Here is a 17,949-nt window from a genome sequence, read left to right as displayed (position 1 = left end):
TGACTGCTGTTTCTGGGGTTGGTGTTTTTTTCCCCCCTGCCAACAACTATGGTAATTGGAAGGATCAAAGACAGATAAGAGCTACATTTTAAGTGTCCACTAATTTGGGATGTCTTCATCTTTGTGCACACATTTGAGATACCCAAGATATCTCTAGTGGGTGCCCAACATTAGTGGACATTTGAAATCTTAGCCTATGATCCTTTGCATGTGGCATACAGGAAATTAGAATTCCCTTCAGTCTGGGGAGGTTGTAACTGTGATTAAAATGTTTCCTTGAATCTCTTTTCATGCTTCAAATGCTACAGATAGCAATATATCTTTCTCTTAAGAACTTTGTGGATCCTTAGGTTGTTTAGGACCTGCTTCTTATTAATTTTGCAGTAAGAACCTCATCTGGGAAGATGCTGAGCATCTCCAGAGAGGTAATCAGCACTCTCAACTTCTATTGATGTCATTAGGACGTGAGGGTTCTCAGCATCTTCAGGATCAGGCCCTGTGTCAAAAAGTACTCTGGCTAAGCAATACTCCTATAGTTATTGTATTCTTCTCTAATTTTGATCTTAATTGGTGGCAATGGCTCCTCTGACCAGGGCCAATCTTTGTAAATACAAAGGGTCTTGGTTGTAGATATTTAAAGAAATTTGATCTTTGAAACTTGTATTGTCCCTGCAGTTCAAAGGGTTTGGAGATTTCAGAATTGCTTCAAGGAACACAAGTATTTCCTCTGACCACCCATTCCTTGCAGCTCAATGGGAATTCAGGTATGTGATAGAGGTTGTCTGGCCTTCATCAGATCATACTTCATAGGTCTTTTTAAAAAACGTCTTCCAAGTGGAAAGGATTTGCAAGGATGTAGGGATTTGTAGTATTTTGTCTCTTTATTCAGATCGCAAAAGGGAATTGTTGACTGAGGAATTGATGGAAATGGCATCAGTTCTATTTGTGAACATGCCATCCCCGAGGGGTCTTTCACCCAGTCTGTTAAATACTTCAGATGAGCTTCCTGGGAACAGCTCAGAAAGCTGAGAAGGGGCAGCCCACATTCATTTTCTTCTGTTGTAATATCTTCTATTTTTATCTTTGGCTCTTTCCCATACCAAGGGGACTTTGAGATGGACTTGTCTAATGGTGGGGAGGGGGGAGCGAAATGAGTTTGGTGGCTTAATGCAGAGACAATAAAGAAATGAAAACCTAGGGAATATATTCATCTTAATAGTTTCTGTTCTTTCTGTAATGAGGGAGGCAATGCCATGTGTCCCACTCTGGTTAACTCTTTTTTAAATGTTTTATTGCTTAAATAACCAATTTTATCCACCTTTTGTATAAACTACAATTCCCAAGTATTTCATAGAATCATAGAATATCGGGGTTGGAAGGGACCTCAGGAGGACATCCAGTCCAACCCCCTGCTCAGAGCAGGGCCAATCCCCAACTAAATCATCCCAGCCAGGGCTTTGTCAAGCCTGACCTTAAAAACTTCTAAGGAAGGAGATTCCACCACCTCCCTAGGTAACCCATTCCAGTGCTTCACCACCCTCCCAGTGAAAAAGTTTTTCCTAATATCCAACCTAAACCTCCCCCACTGCAACTTGAGACCATTACTCCTCGTTCTGTCATCCGCTACCACTGAGAACAGTCTAGATCCATCCTCTTTGGAACCTCCTTTCAGGTAGTTGAAAGCAGCTATCAAATCCCCCCTCATTCTTCTCTTCTGCAGACTAAACAATCCCAGTTCCCTCAGCCTCTCCTCATAAGTTGTGCTCCAGCCCCCTAATCATTTTTGTTGCCCGCCGCTGGATGCTTTCCAATTTTTCCACATCCTTCTTGTAGTGTGGGGCCCAAAACTGGACACAGGACTCCATTTGTATTGACGTATTTGAAAACTTGATTACTCAAGGAAGAGGAGCTCCTGGGGTTGTTGTTTTTCAGTGAATGTTTGTGGGGAGACTTGTCAGAAGTACTAGATTGGCAAGTATCAGAAACAGAACTCTTCTGTCTGTCCCTGGGACATGCGCAGCACAGGCAGCAGCTGTTGCCGGTTGCTCCACATGGCCAGCATGCTTGCCCCCCCGCCATGCTCCAGGCCTACTTTATCCTCTTTCCCCCTGCTGAGACTGCCATTGGTATCCTTGCTGGCAATGGTGTTTTTAGTGATCCCTTAAGAAGAGAGCAAAAATTATTAGCTCCTAAGCCACCAAATAGCTCATCGGATGGAACTAATTTAGATCCAAACCAACCTCTTTTGGATCTAATACAGTTATCTAGAGGTGAAAGGCACCATATGTCACAAACAAGTCTTTGGACTATTGTGCCCCAGTAACCAAGGCACTCTTAATAAAAATGGTCTTGCATCCACAGATAAATGTAGGATATTAGACACCTTTACTGTGTGCAAAAAAAAAAAAAAAAAGGGATGCAATACAATTTTCTGAAGCATGTTTTTTTAAGTTTCTACAAATCTTGCTCGTTGCAATGGGTGTTGTAGAAAATCCTAAGATTAACAGAGAGACACATGAACTGTACTTGTTTTCTCCTTCGCTCTCCTCTCTGTCGACATGTCTGTTTAGTGTGGCCCTGCTTTAACTCTTGAAGCTACATCAAGCACATGGAGTGATGTAACCTCTATGAACACACTGTAGCTGAAGCAGAAACATATGGCAGCACAAGGAAAAGTCACCTATGGGTCATAATCCTTTGCTACTTAAAAATAGCATTTACAGAGAATCCTTTTCAGAGTAGCAGCCGTGTTAGTCTGTATTCGCAAAAAGAAAAGGAGTACTTGTGGCACCTGAGAGACTAACAAATTTATTAGAGCATAAGCTTTCGTGAGCTACAGCTCACTTCATCGGATGCATTTCAATGCATCCGATGAAGTGAGCTGTAGCTCATGAAAGCTTATGCTCAGAGAATCCTGTGAGGATTCCATGAAACCCATGGAATTTCTGCTGAAAGCTCCCTTCCCTCTAGGGCAGGAATCTGCAGTCACATGGACCAGCCAGGAGATATGAAGTTTGTTATGCCCCAGGAAGCTTGAGAATCCTCAAACAGATTCTGTTCATCAAAGGGTCTTTGTGCCAAGGGGGTTGGCCTAATCTGTGATGCTGTCCATCTTGCCCATCACCACAGGGAACCATTCTCTCAGTTTCATTGACTGCATTTCCAGAGCCTGTCTCCAAGCAAGACTCAGTCATGGAGCAGCTTTTAATGCTTCTCTAACTAATATTAGCTGGGAAATCTACACAATCTTGAAGAAGCCATGTGGTGGAGGGTGGTTGTTCCATTGAGTTTCCCCTCTTGTTCCCACATATTGAAAAATTTTGCAGCTGCAGAATTAGCCACAAAATTCACCATTTGCCACAGAACTGTGCTAAAGAATCTGAGCTTTCAGTTTTAAAAAACTTGTGTTTGTAGCCCATATGGATGCTGAGGTAAACTTGAAGATGTGAACCAATATTAAAACAATGCAATGATGCCTGTGTGAGCCTGCAAACAGCCTAAACCACTATTTCTAAAAGGTGTGAACTATCACATTCATCTCATTCATGGCCCTATGGCTTCTCTAGCCACATAACCTGGCATTTCTCTAAGATGCCATAGGATTCAACATTTCACTGCAGAAAGGCATGCAGCATTTTGTTTTGTGGCTCCCTTCCCTGCGGGCAACTGCCAGTTGCCCTGCAGCTTTTCCCCCAATGGGGAAGTTAATTGGATTACGTGTATGCTCCCTGAACTGTGCTATGGAGCAAGAGGAATTTGGGGAATCAAAGTGAAAATCCAGCTGCGCAAGCCAAAGTGCAAGCAGGAGCACTAGGCAGCCTGGAGAACAGAGCAGGCGCTAAGGGCTGTGGAATGAAGCCTGGAGAACATAATGTAAAAAAATTATTGAATAAATTAATACAATAATTTAATGTGTCCACATAATTCAGGAATCACACTTACTGCTGCAGAATTTGGTCCCATAGTGCTGCAGATCACCTGGAGCCTGTCCTGTGATGTTGCTTTCCTTCCCTCTGCTCCTCCCAGCTAAGAAGAGCATCTGGGCCAGTTTGGTTGTTTTTTTAAGGAAGCTGCTATTGTGTGTTAACAGATATGCAAACACGAATGCCTTTGGGCATCAGAATCGGTCAAGCCTTCCACTCATGTTCTATTAAAACATTTTAAAGGAATTTCTCTAGCCAAATAGGTGACTGGTTTTCAGAAGGGGTCATTCAGTTTTAGCAATGGCTCCCTAGTTTTTTATTTTAAAGTTATTTCTGACTTGGTCAGCATTTTACAGGACTGTCATAATACTGGGAATTCTGGGTAATTAAAACCGTATCAGTTTGATCACTAATGGCAAAACACATCTGTTGCTATAGATCTCTCTCATTTTTCAGCTCCCTCTGTGGGATTCTGGTGGTGGGGGGGGGCGTTATGCGACATCAGTTAAATCTGTCTATTACCACTCTCAGGGTTGGTGCCACAGGATACAAAATAACAAGCATTGGCTAGAGCTAACTAGGGCTGGCTGTAAGTGTGTGAAGTAGTTCTTTAAAAAAAGAAGGGGAAAAAAAAAAGACAGGGACATCCTGAACCACAGGCTCTGCTGCTTTCCCTGTTTCAGCTGCTTGGCTCTTTCTCTGGAATATAGTGCTTTCCTATTCCAAAATATTTAAGCTCCAGAGCCCCAGTGATTGTAATGTACAATTCTGTATTTAGAAGTCATAAACTCAGTGGATGCTTAAAATATACCACTGCAATGTGAAAATATCAAGTGTACCTTTGCAGAAAGGTTTTGCCAGTGGAAGTCCCCTAGAATTGTAAAGTATGGAAAGAACAGCCTCAACCCACCCCAAGTATTGGTGTTACATTGAGCAAAAGTGGCTTTCGTATGAAAAAGGAGCATTTTGATCTCTCCAAAAATGGAAAGGTTTAATTATATGGGCATGATTACCAGATTGTCTTCTGGATATTCTGGATTAGTTATTTTTAATATTGGAAAATTTGGATTTCTAGAAAAACCTTTTCCTCTGAAACTCTGTGCTAAGCTGGCACAGCATTTTACAAAACCTACATAGGATTATAATATACCACTGTATTTTATAACATTTTCCATCAGCTAAGGACCTCGAAGTTCTTTACAGACAGTAATGAACTAATCCTCTTGAGAGGTAAGGAAACATTATTTCCCTCATTTTACAGATGAGAAAAGTGTGGCATAGTTTCAGCCATCCTTACTCATGTGGAGTAGTACCTTACTACGTGAGTAGTCCCATGGTTTCAGTGGCACTGTTTGCATAGCAAAGTACTACGCAACATGAGTAAGGCCAGGTCTACATTACAGACTATATTGGTATAACTATGTCGCTCAGGGTGTGAAAAATCCACACCTCTGAGAGACATAGTTCTACCAACCTAACTCCTCATGTTGACAGCCCTATGTCAACAGGAGAGCTTCTCCCACTGGCATAGCTACCGCCTCTTGGCGGTGGATTAACTACGCCAATGGGAGAAGCTTTTCATGTAGGAGCGTCTTTACTTAAGCACAGCATCGGCACAGCTGCGCCGATGCAGCATTTTAAGTGTAGACCTGCCCTAAGAGGAGCATAACAGAGCCCTGAGATATTAAGGCTAGGATTGTGCCTCAGCCCAATGCCACCATGCAGGTGGTATGAAGAAGTAAGGTTTCTCTTCACCCTCCCAAATTGCAGCTCTGGGTTTGATGAGCAAAGCAGCAGATAGAGACTCATACATCCTCCTCCCCATGAGCTAGTAGTTGGGGGCTGGGGTGTGCATAGGAGGCAGGGAGTTATCAGAATCTTGGTTTCTCCCGTACACAGAGCTAGCCAGGTGTACGTGGGGGAGTATGCCAATCCAAAAAAGATGTGTAGTAATCTAATCATCCCCTGGAGCAAGAGGGAGAATTGTGCCTCTGAGCCACTCCACAGACATAGGATTGATCCTAAACACTCAGTCTAGCCTTAATGATTTGACCAGGGACACACACAGCCTGTGGCAATCACAATAGAACCCCAGTCTCTTGACTCTTATGTCTGTGTCTTGACCACAGGGCTATTTCTTCCTTTGATTCAGTGGGGCTAGTTGCACATATAAGGGGAGTAGAATATGGCCAGCTTTTAATAGATCTGTTGCCGTGAAACATCTGAGTTAGAAATGGAACTGATTAGTGAGGATCCTCTTCTGCAAATAACATTTCCCTTTTGAATTTTTACACTCTGGCCAATTGTGTGATTGAGTTGCTGGTAAGTCTCCCATTGACCTCCGTGGGAATGTCTTATGAAGAAAAATGGTAGGATGGAGCCCCATTGGTTACCTAGAGGTTGTATTACAAGGACTTGGCTGTGTATCGTGTTCCCTTTTGTGCCTCACCTGCTGACAGTGATATGACAGCTGTCTGTCTCAAGCCTCAAGAAAGCACATCATTTCTCTAACATTCTGTCCCCCATTGTGGGGTACTAATGAATGCATGGGGCAGTGCCATATCAAGGGTGTTCTGCGTCCAATTTAGAGACTCAGATCTGCCCTGCTCCTCCTCTCCCTGGCCCACAATTACCCCCTCCCTCCGCCACTCACCACTAACTACTATTACAAAGAGATCTTCTTAGCCCGCTCTGAAGCAACCTCATTAATTAGCAACCCCAGTCTGTTTGTCATGCTTCTGAGTTCTCTACAGAAATAGCTGCCAGATTTCTTTACCTTTCCTGTCCCATGCATGTTCTTAGGTAGTCTTGATTAATTTTAGCTTGGTGAAACTCCTTTCATTAGCAATGATAGTTAATTGAAGACAAGAAGAATATGCAGTGCTGTTTTTTCTGTTAGGGAAACTCCCACCTAAAGACCCTTTTGAACAAGTAGCTAAGAAGAGCAATGGGTGTCTTTGTTTCCAAGTCATCCTTAAAGATTTGCTTGAAGAAACTGACCAAGAGTTCTATCTTGTTCTCAAAACTCTGAATTTAAATCCCATGAGTAGCTGCTTGCTAAGTTTCGAGCAAGCCTGTTTAGCTCTTCACTGCTGAGACTTTTCAGTTTCTTGCCTGTCAAACAAGGAAACCTTTCTCAGACTGTGTAAATACAATGGAGTCAATCGTCCAGTTGTGTTCATATTGTGTCTAAGATGGGGCTGAAGGCCTCACATTCAAAAACTGTTTCAGGATCTAATCACCTTTCATCCTTTGCACATACACCTGGCATTACTTTCCTCCCTCAAGATCAATTCTCTTTGAGCTGCATAGATATTCCTAATGTTTCAGCTTGTGGAGTAGCAGCTTCCTTGCATGCAATGAACCCAGAAGACCATAATTCTGATAAAGCATCTCAAAGGCCACCAAGTAAATGACAAGTTGTTTGAATGTCAAGAGCCAGACTCTGCAATTTTTTCCTCACACTTACCTTTTTTATAAGATCATACACCATATTTCAGCCAAAACAAGAAACAAACTCTGAAATGTTTGTTTGCAAGCTATCAGCTTCTGAGTGAAGTTCTGGCATAAAGCTTCTTGTGTGAAGCCTCAATTTTTGTCTAAAGTGTCAAAAAACACCCCAACCTGATTTCATCATGGACGATTGCCTCTACCCATGCTGACCATCTTGTCATGAGTTGGCATTTGAATATAGCGCTAATCTGCTTTTTCAACACATCCCAATGTCTAGTAGAAACAGAAAATATGGTATTATATTTGAATGATTCCAAAAAAGAACAACTTTTGGACCAACCATTGCAGGAACTTCTCCAACAAGATTCAGTAAGTGGTTTGCACATGGGATGAAAGATGTGATAGATTTACCTGCTGAATTGTATTCAGTGTTAGCTCCACGGTCATAGATTTGTTCACTGCAATCAGCCATATCAAAGCCATATTTTTCAGCTTCTCTAAAATAACCTTGGTAATGCCTTCCCTTGTTTTTGGTGTGGATATCAGTGAAATCTACAAAGCTCTCAACATTCCATCTTTCAAAACGTCAACATACCTTAACACCTGAGACACTTGTTCTGCTTTGGAGAGGTCTGGAGTGTAATCAGCCATAATAAAGAAGTATTTAGCTTTCCTAATCTTGTTGAAAATAGTTCTGCTGCTATATTTCTTGCAATCCTACCAATACATTTTGAATTTGGTTTGGTATCTCACCTTTTGCAGTACTGCGCTTAATAGTTTCAATATGATCTCGCAACACATTATCATACCTTGCAAGCAACTCAAATAAACCCCCCAAAATTATCATTTAGAGGACTGTCTAATATCTTGTCTGAATCTTTCAAATCTAAATACCGCTCGCATAAGTACAGCAAAATATCCAAGGGCTGGTGTAAAATATTGTACCACATGCCCTTCTACCTGCCAAACCCAAATCAACGTCCTCACCAGCTAAGGAAGGTGCAAGTAGCAGAACTGTCCACAGATTATCACCAGGAACATGGTTGAACTTTGTGCATTTGAAGAATCTTTAGTGACCACATGCACTCTTCTGATCTTTTTCAGGGGTCTGTTGCAGCTTGCACTTTTGAGCACCACTATTATGCTTGTAGGTATTCATGGCAGAAATCAGTTGACCAGAAGAATTCACCCACCATGCTCTTCACGAATAAACTGTGAGGTTTGGAATGACTGCAGTAGCAGGAGAAAGATACATAACTAATAGCTCTGAAGCTAAAAGGTCATAATATCTATGGCTATAGCTCAGTCTCACAAAATGTATGTGGAGGGCCACACGGGACCACAGACCTGCCCAAAATATATTTTTAAGCTTGAGCAGAGTCACTGAGGCCTATGTAGATATTTTTCTAGAGCTGCTGCCTCACATAGCTACCTGAACTCCTGATGCAGCCTCATACAGTACCCCAGGCTCTCCTCCATTCCCTCATGGGCAGGCACTGCCCACTTATTAGTCCCTCCATCAGCACACTGGGAGTGGGTGGTGCCTGTATCCATAGAGGAGCATAGTATAGCAGAGCTGGGAGTTGCGGCAGCCTGGGCAGTAGAAGATGTGTGGGTGGGGAGGGTGGCAGGCTCCTCCTAAGAGCTGGGAGGGGGCCAGAAGCAACAGGGGATGTGGACCCTCCTCCACTGGCCACCCAGCATAGGGTGACCAGGTGTCTGGTTTTCAACCAGAACACCCAGTCGAAAAGGGATCCTGGTGGCTTACCACTGACCAGGCCATTGACTGTCCAGTTGGCGGCACTCCGCAGGGGTTGGCAGGCTCTTTGCTGGCCACTGGGCAGGGTGGCTCCCAGGAAGCAGCCGGCACGTCCATCTCCTATGCTTAGGGGCAATCAGAGGGGTCCAGGTGCAGCCCCTCCTGCAGGCGCAACTCCCATTGGCCGGGTCAGGGCAGGGGATGAACTAGTGCAACTTGCAAGAGCTCAGCAGGCAGCTATTGAGGGGTTGTGGTGCAGGTCTCTCCCACTGCTGCCAGCCCCCTTCTTCTCCTCAGCCACAGAGGAGTGCAGCCTCAAGCTGCAGTGCGTGCTCTGCGGTGAACCGTGGTCCATTGCCCGCACCTAGAAGTTCAAGGTATGTATTCCCGTTTCTGAGTGCTGGGAATGGGGCTGCTGGAGGGGATAGGAGGAGAACGAGATGAACCCAGCACCCGGCCCAGCCACCTCGCAGGGTGGGGGCGAGCCTGGCCCAGCAGCACTGCCCCAGCACCTCCTCCGCCCCAGTAGCGCTGCCCCCCAATCTGGGACAGTCCTCCGAGTCCGCCGCTGGCTCCAGCAGCCACGGACTCTGGGCAACTCCCTCCCCGCAGCCTTGCCCCCTATCATTGCATCCCTGCCTGTCCCATCCCCCCTGCACCCTCATCCCCCCCACCCTCCCATCCTTGCAGCCGTCCCATCCCATGCTGTCTCCCCACACCTACCCATCCAAGCTCAACCAGCAGCCAGGGGCACAGAGCAGAAACCCCTCAATGCCAGGTGTCCAGCCTTTGGCCTCTTTGCTCTGGGGCCCAATCTTCACGCCCATCACAGCAGCACTGCAGCCCCCTGGGCGAGGGGCCTGTGGGCACAGGATGTCTCCTGCAGCTGGGGTGACCAGGTGTCCAGTTTCCATCTCCCACTTTCAAACTGTTGCAGCTCCTGGCCTTCTCCTGGTTCCTGTTTGGGCCTTGCAGTGAAAATAAGTACGTGAGCGAGGGAGTGGGGGATGGAGTGAGCAGGGATGGGGCAGGAGACAGGTTAAGAGTGTTCAGTTTTCTCGAATTAGAAAGTTGGCAGCCCTAACCAAGCACCTTGTATGGACAGGCTCTGAGCCAGGCCAACAGGGAGGGACAGGACAGGGCTGGCTGGGCAGAGGCTGCACCCCCAGAAAGACTATACTCCCCACTGAATCTCACTATACCACCAGCCCTGTATCCCCAGAATTTGAGGGACCCTGAATCTCACTGCACCCTGTCCCTAGAAAGACTCCCAACTCCAGTGAATCTCACTGTACCCCCATTCTCAGAAGACCCTCCCGTTTTGATGTGGATGTCAAAGGCACCTGCAAAGCATTAAACGTGGCGTGGAATGGCCCATTAAGGGCACTAAACACTGGCCTGAATACACCATTCAGGGCAGTCAGTGGGGCCTTGGATATAGTTTTTATATATATAATATAAAAGCTTATAAAAAGATATAAAAGCTTTTGTGATACTAACCAGAGAAGCCTCGTGACCCATGATATACGAAAGGAGTGAGAAGGGGGGAAAATAGTCATAAAGAAAAAATAGGGCTCTTTATGGCTTCCTAATGATCCCAAGCCCAGTTCCACTGGAACCCTTTGAACTCTGCTTCACGTGGCCTTGATTGGGAAGATTCTTTTCAATATTTGACCCTTTCTTCTTTGCCATTTTGTTGGTGACTGTATCTTAAATCTTTGGGATACTCAACGGAAAAGAAATATGTGGACAATATGGTCCTGACTATAACACCCCTTTATTGAGCTACAGTTGTGATGCATGAAATCATTGCAAAATAATAAAAAAATGGTTGGAAGACAAATACCATAGATACAGTCCCTAGAAACCACCACTCACTTTAATTGAGAGCAGCTGCAATATTGCAAAAGCACTGCAAAGGTTGCAGTTCATATTTTCCCTCCCTGGCTTTTCTAAGGGAGCAAAAATCCATTTAGACCATATATATTCGGGACTGTTTTTGTGTGCATTTTTTTTTAAATTGCTCACAATCCGTTTAGATCATAGAGGGTCTACAGCTTGAGGAGCAATGTCTCTGCCATCCTCTCTATTTTTATGCTTGCAAAATTATACATGCAGTGTTTTGTGCCTATAAAATCTCCAGTCAAATGCACAAATGGGCATCTGCCAACCCAGATCGGTGCGTGTCTGTCTAACTATTCAACTTTCACAGGCAAAATGTGTGTGCACAAATAGAATATTACTGTAGAAATAAAATAGACCAGAAAATGTTTATTTTCTATCTCCCTTTTTAGAGTCTTGTTTAAAGATGGATTTTAATGTTATCCCGTTATTATTACCTCTGGGAAAAAAAACGTGAAATTAGACAGTTCTCCCCATGCTCATATCTGTAGTAAAGCAATTGTTAGAGCAAGGAGAGAGTTAAAACCTGGTGTTCTTCACTCTCACCAATGCCTTGATCTGGGACTACAACATCTCCCTGTGCCAAAGTGGTCAACTGCAAAAATATTCCTGTGTGTATATCTGGAAACGTGAAACAATTACTGAGAAACAAGTATTCAACAAACAACTTAAGCAGCCCAGGTGCACAACTTACACTCATAACAATGCTAGAAAAATAAACCATTTAATTCTCCTTAAAACCCAGTCAGATGATCTTCCACTTAGCCTTTTGGACAGCAACAGAGCTGGCTTTGCATACCTGGCACTGCCACCCCTAAAGACCAAATAAAATGGGTGCAGCTCTGGGGGTGGTGGTGGAGGGTGGTCTATCTAATTTTCTTTATACACACAAAAGCCCTCAAAGGAAACACCAGCCACATCCTGCCAATCGATAGTTCGGGTAGTTAGTCTGAGGCAGTTTTTCTATTGTATTTAAGTTTAAAAAAAGGTACAGATACCAATTTGTAGAAGGCTATTGGCGACAGTGCAGAAGAAATATCCTACTGCAGCTTAGCTTACAGATTGATCCCTGTAGTTTTGGGCATGGCTGTAACTACCTCATCAGACCTGTGCCAAGTTTCTCTCTTTCTTAAATAAGAAAAGAAAAAAGGAATTTCATTTTGTTTTCAAATCTAGGGCTCCTCCATCCAAGGATCGCGAAGCACTTTATAAACACGAATGAATTCTGCCTCATGCCATCCTGATAAGGGAGAGCAATAGTACTATTCCCTTTTTACAGGTGGGGAAACTGAGGCAGAGAGAAGCTAGGCGACTTGCCCAAGGCCACATAGGAACCGTGTGGCAGAGTTGGAAAAGGACCCCAGATCTCCCTGACTCTCCAAAATCATGATTGGTGTGGAGAAAGTAAATAAGGAAGTGTTATTTACTCCTTCTCATAACACAAGAACTAGGGGTCAATGAAATTAATGAAATTAATAGGCAGCAGGTTTAAAACAAACAAAAGGAGGTATTTCTTCACACAATGCACAGTCAACCTGTAGATCTCTTTGCCAGAGGATGTTGTGAAGGCCAAGACTATAACAGGGTTCAAAGAAGAACTAGATAAGTTCATGGAGGATAGGTCCATCAGTGGCTATTAGCCAGGATGGGCAGAGATAGTGTCCCTAGCCTCTGTTTGCCAGAAGCTGGGAAGGGTGACAGGGGATGGATCACTTGATGATTACATATTCTGTTTATTCCCCGTAGGGCACCTGGCATTGGCCCCTGTCGGAAGACAGGATATTAGATGCACTTTTGGGCTGGCCCAGTATGGCTGTTCTTATGACTCCAAGTCCTGCATTTTAGCTCTACTGTAAGTTCATCCTTCTCCTCTAATGATCCATTTCCCCTGCTAATATTTCAGAGGAGCCCTATAACGTGGTGAAAGGGTTCATAATGAGATTTTATTCTGTGGAATTTTTCTAGGGTTCCGCCACCTAAACATTACTTTGGGGGTGGGGGGCAGAAGGACCCTCCCTTCACCATGTCCCACAAAAGATTCTCTGATGGAGATGGGACAACTTGGGAGGTCTGTGCAAAGAACTATATTTGCTGCGTACACTCTTGCTGTTAACAAATTGCTCCAATGGGAGGACTAACCAACTAACTCAGTTGACATACTAAAACGGATTCCCTATTTTATAGAGATGGAACCTCACAGTTAACTCATCTGCTAGACTGTGAAAAATGAGAAAAGATAGAGCACAGGCTACATGAGGGAGAGAAAACAACAGCTAATGGGAAAGATTTTTTTTTCTTCCTCTGTTGCTGTCGAGGGAGGTCAATACATCTTTCTCACTGTGTGCTCATTTTTCTTTATCAGTCTTCAATCTTTTCCCTCTTCACTCACTCCATATTTGGCTCTGTAACATCAGTGATAACTGTAATCCAACTTGCTCAAACACTTCAGAGAGGGGAACAAAAAAAAAGATACCCAGACAAGTTATTGCAGGAATTGTCAAAGGAAAGATATTTCATGCAAAATCCACAAAGTAGTACTCAAGAGAGCCCTATAGATTATTTGGATCCAAATTGCATTCTGTGAAACCTGGGCCCACTGCAGTGTTGCCACATGTTCAAGTCAAGAGCTGCCTAAGCAAGCCCGCAAAAGAGGCTGTAAAACGGCAGGCACTGATTTTTGAATGCTCCCTTCAGTCAGCTTTGGCAGCCTATGAAAGTTACCTAAGAAATAAGCACTCATATTGACTCCTGGAGTAGCTAGTCCATCATATAACAACCCTCTTCTCTCCTCATCCTCCACCAAAGTTGTATTGCCTCTGTTAGTTAGCTGTCTGCTATGACTAGGCCTCTGTCCCACCTCAGATAGTGCAGGATTGCTCCTGACTGAGTAATTTTTGCTTTTAGGCTTGCCGCAATGTTGCCAGGTCAGTGAGTTTCACATGGCCTTGGACAGCTTTTGAAAGCTGGTCACATTTTTAAAAGGAGTCATGGATAGTTCTTGTGGGAGGACTTTTTCTTATAGTGTAGCCACATTTGGCAGCTAAGTGAGGATAGGAAATAAGTCAGTCACAGCTAGTGTCTGAAATTTGGAGGTGAGACCAGGCGCAGAGGCACAGCTCTGGTGGCTAATATACCCAGGAGGAATCCAGAAGGAAGGTCCAGCCAATGAGAGTGAACAGATTGGGACAGTTTGATTTCAAAAGAAAACATTATCAAGGTATGTAAAATAATGAGGCTTGAAAAGATTCAAATTTTATTGGTTAATGTCAGCAAACACTGATTTCACCATACACACCCAAACCGATGAAAAAATACTTCCATCAGTAATCAAAATTTACAAATAGGCAAAGTGAGAAAAATGCTACTTGAGAACTTTTTAGAGTTTGATTTGAGGATATTTACTTTCTATATTTTGACCTGAGATGTTACCAATTTGTGGTTTAAGAGTTTTAAAGCTTTAACTTTTTGAACTTCAACATCTGCTGTCACTAAATAATTATTATACCCTCTTTTGTCTGAGTCCCACCCAAAATTTTATGCAACTGAAAATTTAAATACATAAAAATTGGAAAAAAAACCTTTAACCCACAATTTTGCACAACGGTGACAATTTAATTAAATAAAAATCTAAAAAATTATTAAAATAACTATAGATATTATCCATGAAAATTATTTTAAAAAATTGAATTCTGCCAAGCCTAAAAATAATGAACAGCAGAGAGAAGATAAATAGGATACTTTTGTTCACCTTTTCTCATAATACAATAACAAGGGGGCAGTCAATGAAATTAAGAGGCAGCAAAATTAAAACTAATAAAACAGTGCACATGTATTCTGGGGAATTTATTGCCACAAGATGTCATTGTGGACAAGAGCTTGGCAGGATTAAAGAAAACAACTAGATATTTATATGCATAATGTCAGGAGTTAAAATAATCCACAGAAGAACAAGATTTGTGGAATAGACGTAAACCCTCCTGCTTCAGAGCATCAGTCTACTGGGAGCTACGAAGACGATTTCCCTGAGGACAGTGTGTTTCATAATTGCTTAGGGCTGGGTTTCTTGCTGCTTCACGTGGTGCTGGCCACTGTTGGAGAGAGGATGCTGGATTAAATGGACCATTGATCTGATCCACTATGGCAATTCCCATGTTTGTTTGATCTGCCCCATGCTCATTAATTAGTACTGCTTTTCTGTAGCAGTTTTCAAAGCCATGCTGTGGCATATTCTTGTCAGTCTCTCTGGCAGCATTGACCAGCAGGGGCAGCATAGGTTAAAACACTGTGGTTAGCTCCATCAAGAGCACAATTACTCTAAGGGGGAAAAAACCAACCCAAATCAAACTCTATGATAAGTCTCTCCCTGCCCTGCTCCTAAACAACCCAAAACAAAAACAACCAGCTAGCCTCAGACCCCCTCTTCCCAAGTTTGTGGGAAACCCAATAAGCCAGGTTTGTTTTTTTTGTTGTTGTAATGTATTAGCTGTAGAAATGGTGGTTTACAAAAGTAGTTGTAAAATTGAACCCAATACACAAAATTCACAGTTAAATCAAATCACAATAGCATTTTAATTTTTCTTCATGGTCACTCTCTAAAGATAGTAAGTATTGCTCTTGAAATCTGTGAGATATGTTTTTCCCTTGTGTGGTTTTTGTCTCTGTAGCTGATTCTTGTCTGAGTCCTGTCTATCCAGTGAGTGATTCTATCTACTGCATATGATCGTAATAATGCAGTGCTTGTTTTTTGTCTGCTGATGCCCATTTTATGCTGTTCTAACTTTGCTATTGTTTAGCTGGGGAGTTGTGTTGAATACCCCTGAGAATACCTCAGTGTTCACTGTACAAAATTAGTATAATACAGTCTTATCCTAATTGTATGCCCTTTCATACGAGTAAATCCAATGGCAGGGCCTGATTGTGCATCTCTTATTCACAGAGGTTGTTCCAGTGAAGTCAAGGAATACTCACTTAGATGAGGAAGTGCTCTCCACGTGAGTAAGGGATGCAGAACTGGGCCCCTAAAAATTAAATCCTAAGCAAAAGATGTAGGTATTTTAAAAAACATAATCTTTGAATTAATTGAGAGGTTAGAGTTGCCCTGTGGTTGTGGACTTGCTCAGCAGTGCAGATCTTTGGAAAAAAAGTTACTGTCCCAACTTTCTTCTCATCTGATTTGCATTACTGTTCTAGCCACTTCATCCCCTATTTGGACAGAATGTTGAGGATTCACAAAAATACCCTAGGGTTAGATTGTGACTTGGGCTACCCACCCACCCGGGGGAGCAAAGACTCCCCTTTCACTTCTACACAGGCTGCCCCAATCTGGGGTCCGGGTGCACAGGGGCAAGTGAGGCTAAATGCCCACTTGCTCCCACTTTGACTCCACTTCTGCCCTCAACTTGCTGGCCAGTGCAACTCACCCACTAGGGTGAGAAGGTAATAAGTTACTGCTGGTATATGAAAGCAGTAAATTACTAAGCCCAGGGAGGAAACAGGAAGGGATTCACGGCTGCTCTGGCTCAGGGGATCACAGTTCCTTCTCCGAAATGCTGCTGAGGTGGCATGGTCGTGCATTGCTCCTTACAAGGGGCTTCCCTTTGTGACAAAATCTAGCCCATATCTCTTACATAGTACACGGCTGCCCTGGGTCTCTAAGCACTTTCAAAGATAGGTAATTATTATCCCCAATTTACAGAGGGGAAACCGAGGCAGAGAAAAATACAACTTGTCACACAGTAGGCAAGACAGGGACTAGAACCGAGCACACACAGCTACCAGTCCAGTGCCTTAACTTCCAGCACACACTGCCTATTACTCACAAGTGAATTTGGAGAAGAGAGTCTTCCATAGCTTCTTGTTTCCAACCAAGCATAATAGGCTTTTTCTACAATATTATATAATATATGTATGTTACAAATTAATCAATACAATAAATAATTTATAAAACTAGGGAAAAGACAGATAGATAAAATGTCTCGTGTCATTTAACTTAAACTTGCTATTCTCTGCAACATCCACCTCCAGCTCAGAGGAGAACACGAAATAAAAAGGGTGAAGGTAGAATAGAGAATACTTTGCTTCCCCTTTGAAATAGCATCTCTCAATAGGTTAATGAAATGCTTTGCATCACCCTGTGTCTCTGCTCTGGGTGCCCCTGTGTATCTGCAGGGCAGATGGGGAAAATAGCATGCAAGGGGTATGATCCCCAATCCCCTTGGTACACCTATTTAGGACCTAGACAGAAGTCTGATGCTAGCTCTCCCTGTGTCCCAAGGGGACATGGCCAGTACCTGTGTTCCTTGAGGGGGACTGTAAGCTGTACTTTTAGAGGAGAGCTCTGCAGAACTCTCCCTCCACTGTTCCCTGATGCTTTCTGTCTGTGCCTGGCCTGCACAAGCAAAATACCTAAAAGCAATTCCACTTGTTGGCTGTTTTTCCCCCTAGTGCTCTAGAGAGAAGGGTCACAATGTGGACTGTAGGTCTGACTATGTGTTACAATACAAGTAAGATTTCAAAATTAATTGATAAATGGGTGAAGTGGAGGGAAATATTTCATTAGGAATGCCAGTTATTGTTCCAGTGTATCAATTAACTAATGAGACACTAACAAGAAAGCAGGGATGATTAAATTACATACTACTGCTTCTTCAGAGTTCAAATTACCCAAGCTTCACCCTCTTGCACCTTCACTTTTTTGAGGTTAAGAAGTTAAATAGTGACATGTGTCATCATAGTCACAGGGCTAGATTCTGCTTTTAGTTACATTGGTGTATATCTGGAGTAAATCCATGGTATGTCAGTGAGTAGAGCCCAGATTTGCTCGTGTACATGAGACCAGAATCTGGCTCATAAAATATGAAATTTCTTTTTCTTTTGATCTAATCCACAGTGTAGCTGGAAACAAGAAAGCCA

The 17,949-nt window shown here is 43.2% G+C and overlaps 1 long non-coding RNA gene across 1 annotated transcript; it reads left to right on the top strand.

Annotated features, from left to right (window-relative positions):
- The first annotated feature begins 351 nt into the window (after positions 1–351).
- On the top strand, positions 352–12,514 carry LOC122456096. The gene is made up of 3 exons (XR_006274758.1): positions 352–764; positions 8,481–10,575; positions 10,620–12,514. It is a non-coding gene; the product is annotated as an uncharacterized LOC122456096 (long non-coding RNA).
- The last annotated feature ends 5,435 nt before the right edge of the window (positions 12,515–17,949 follow it).

This window comes from Dermochelys coriacea, chromosome 1, assembly GCF_009764565.3.
Source record: "Dermochelys coriacea isolate rDerCor1 chromosome 1, rDerCor1.pri.v4, whole genome shotgun sequence".
Lineage (NCBI taxonomy): Eukaryota > Metazoa > Chordata > Testudines > Dermochelyidae > Dermochelys > Dermochelys coriacea.
This window is presented reverse-complemented; position numbering and strand designations above follow the sequence as displayed.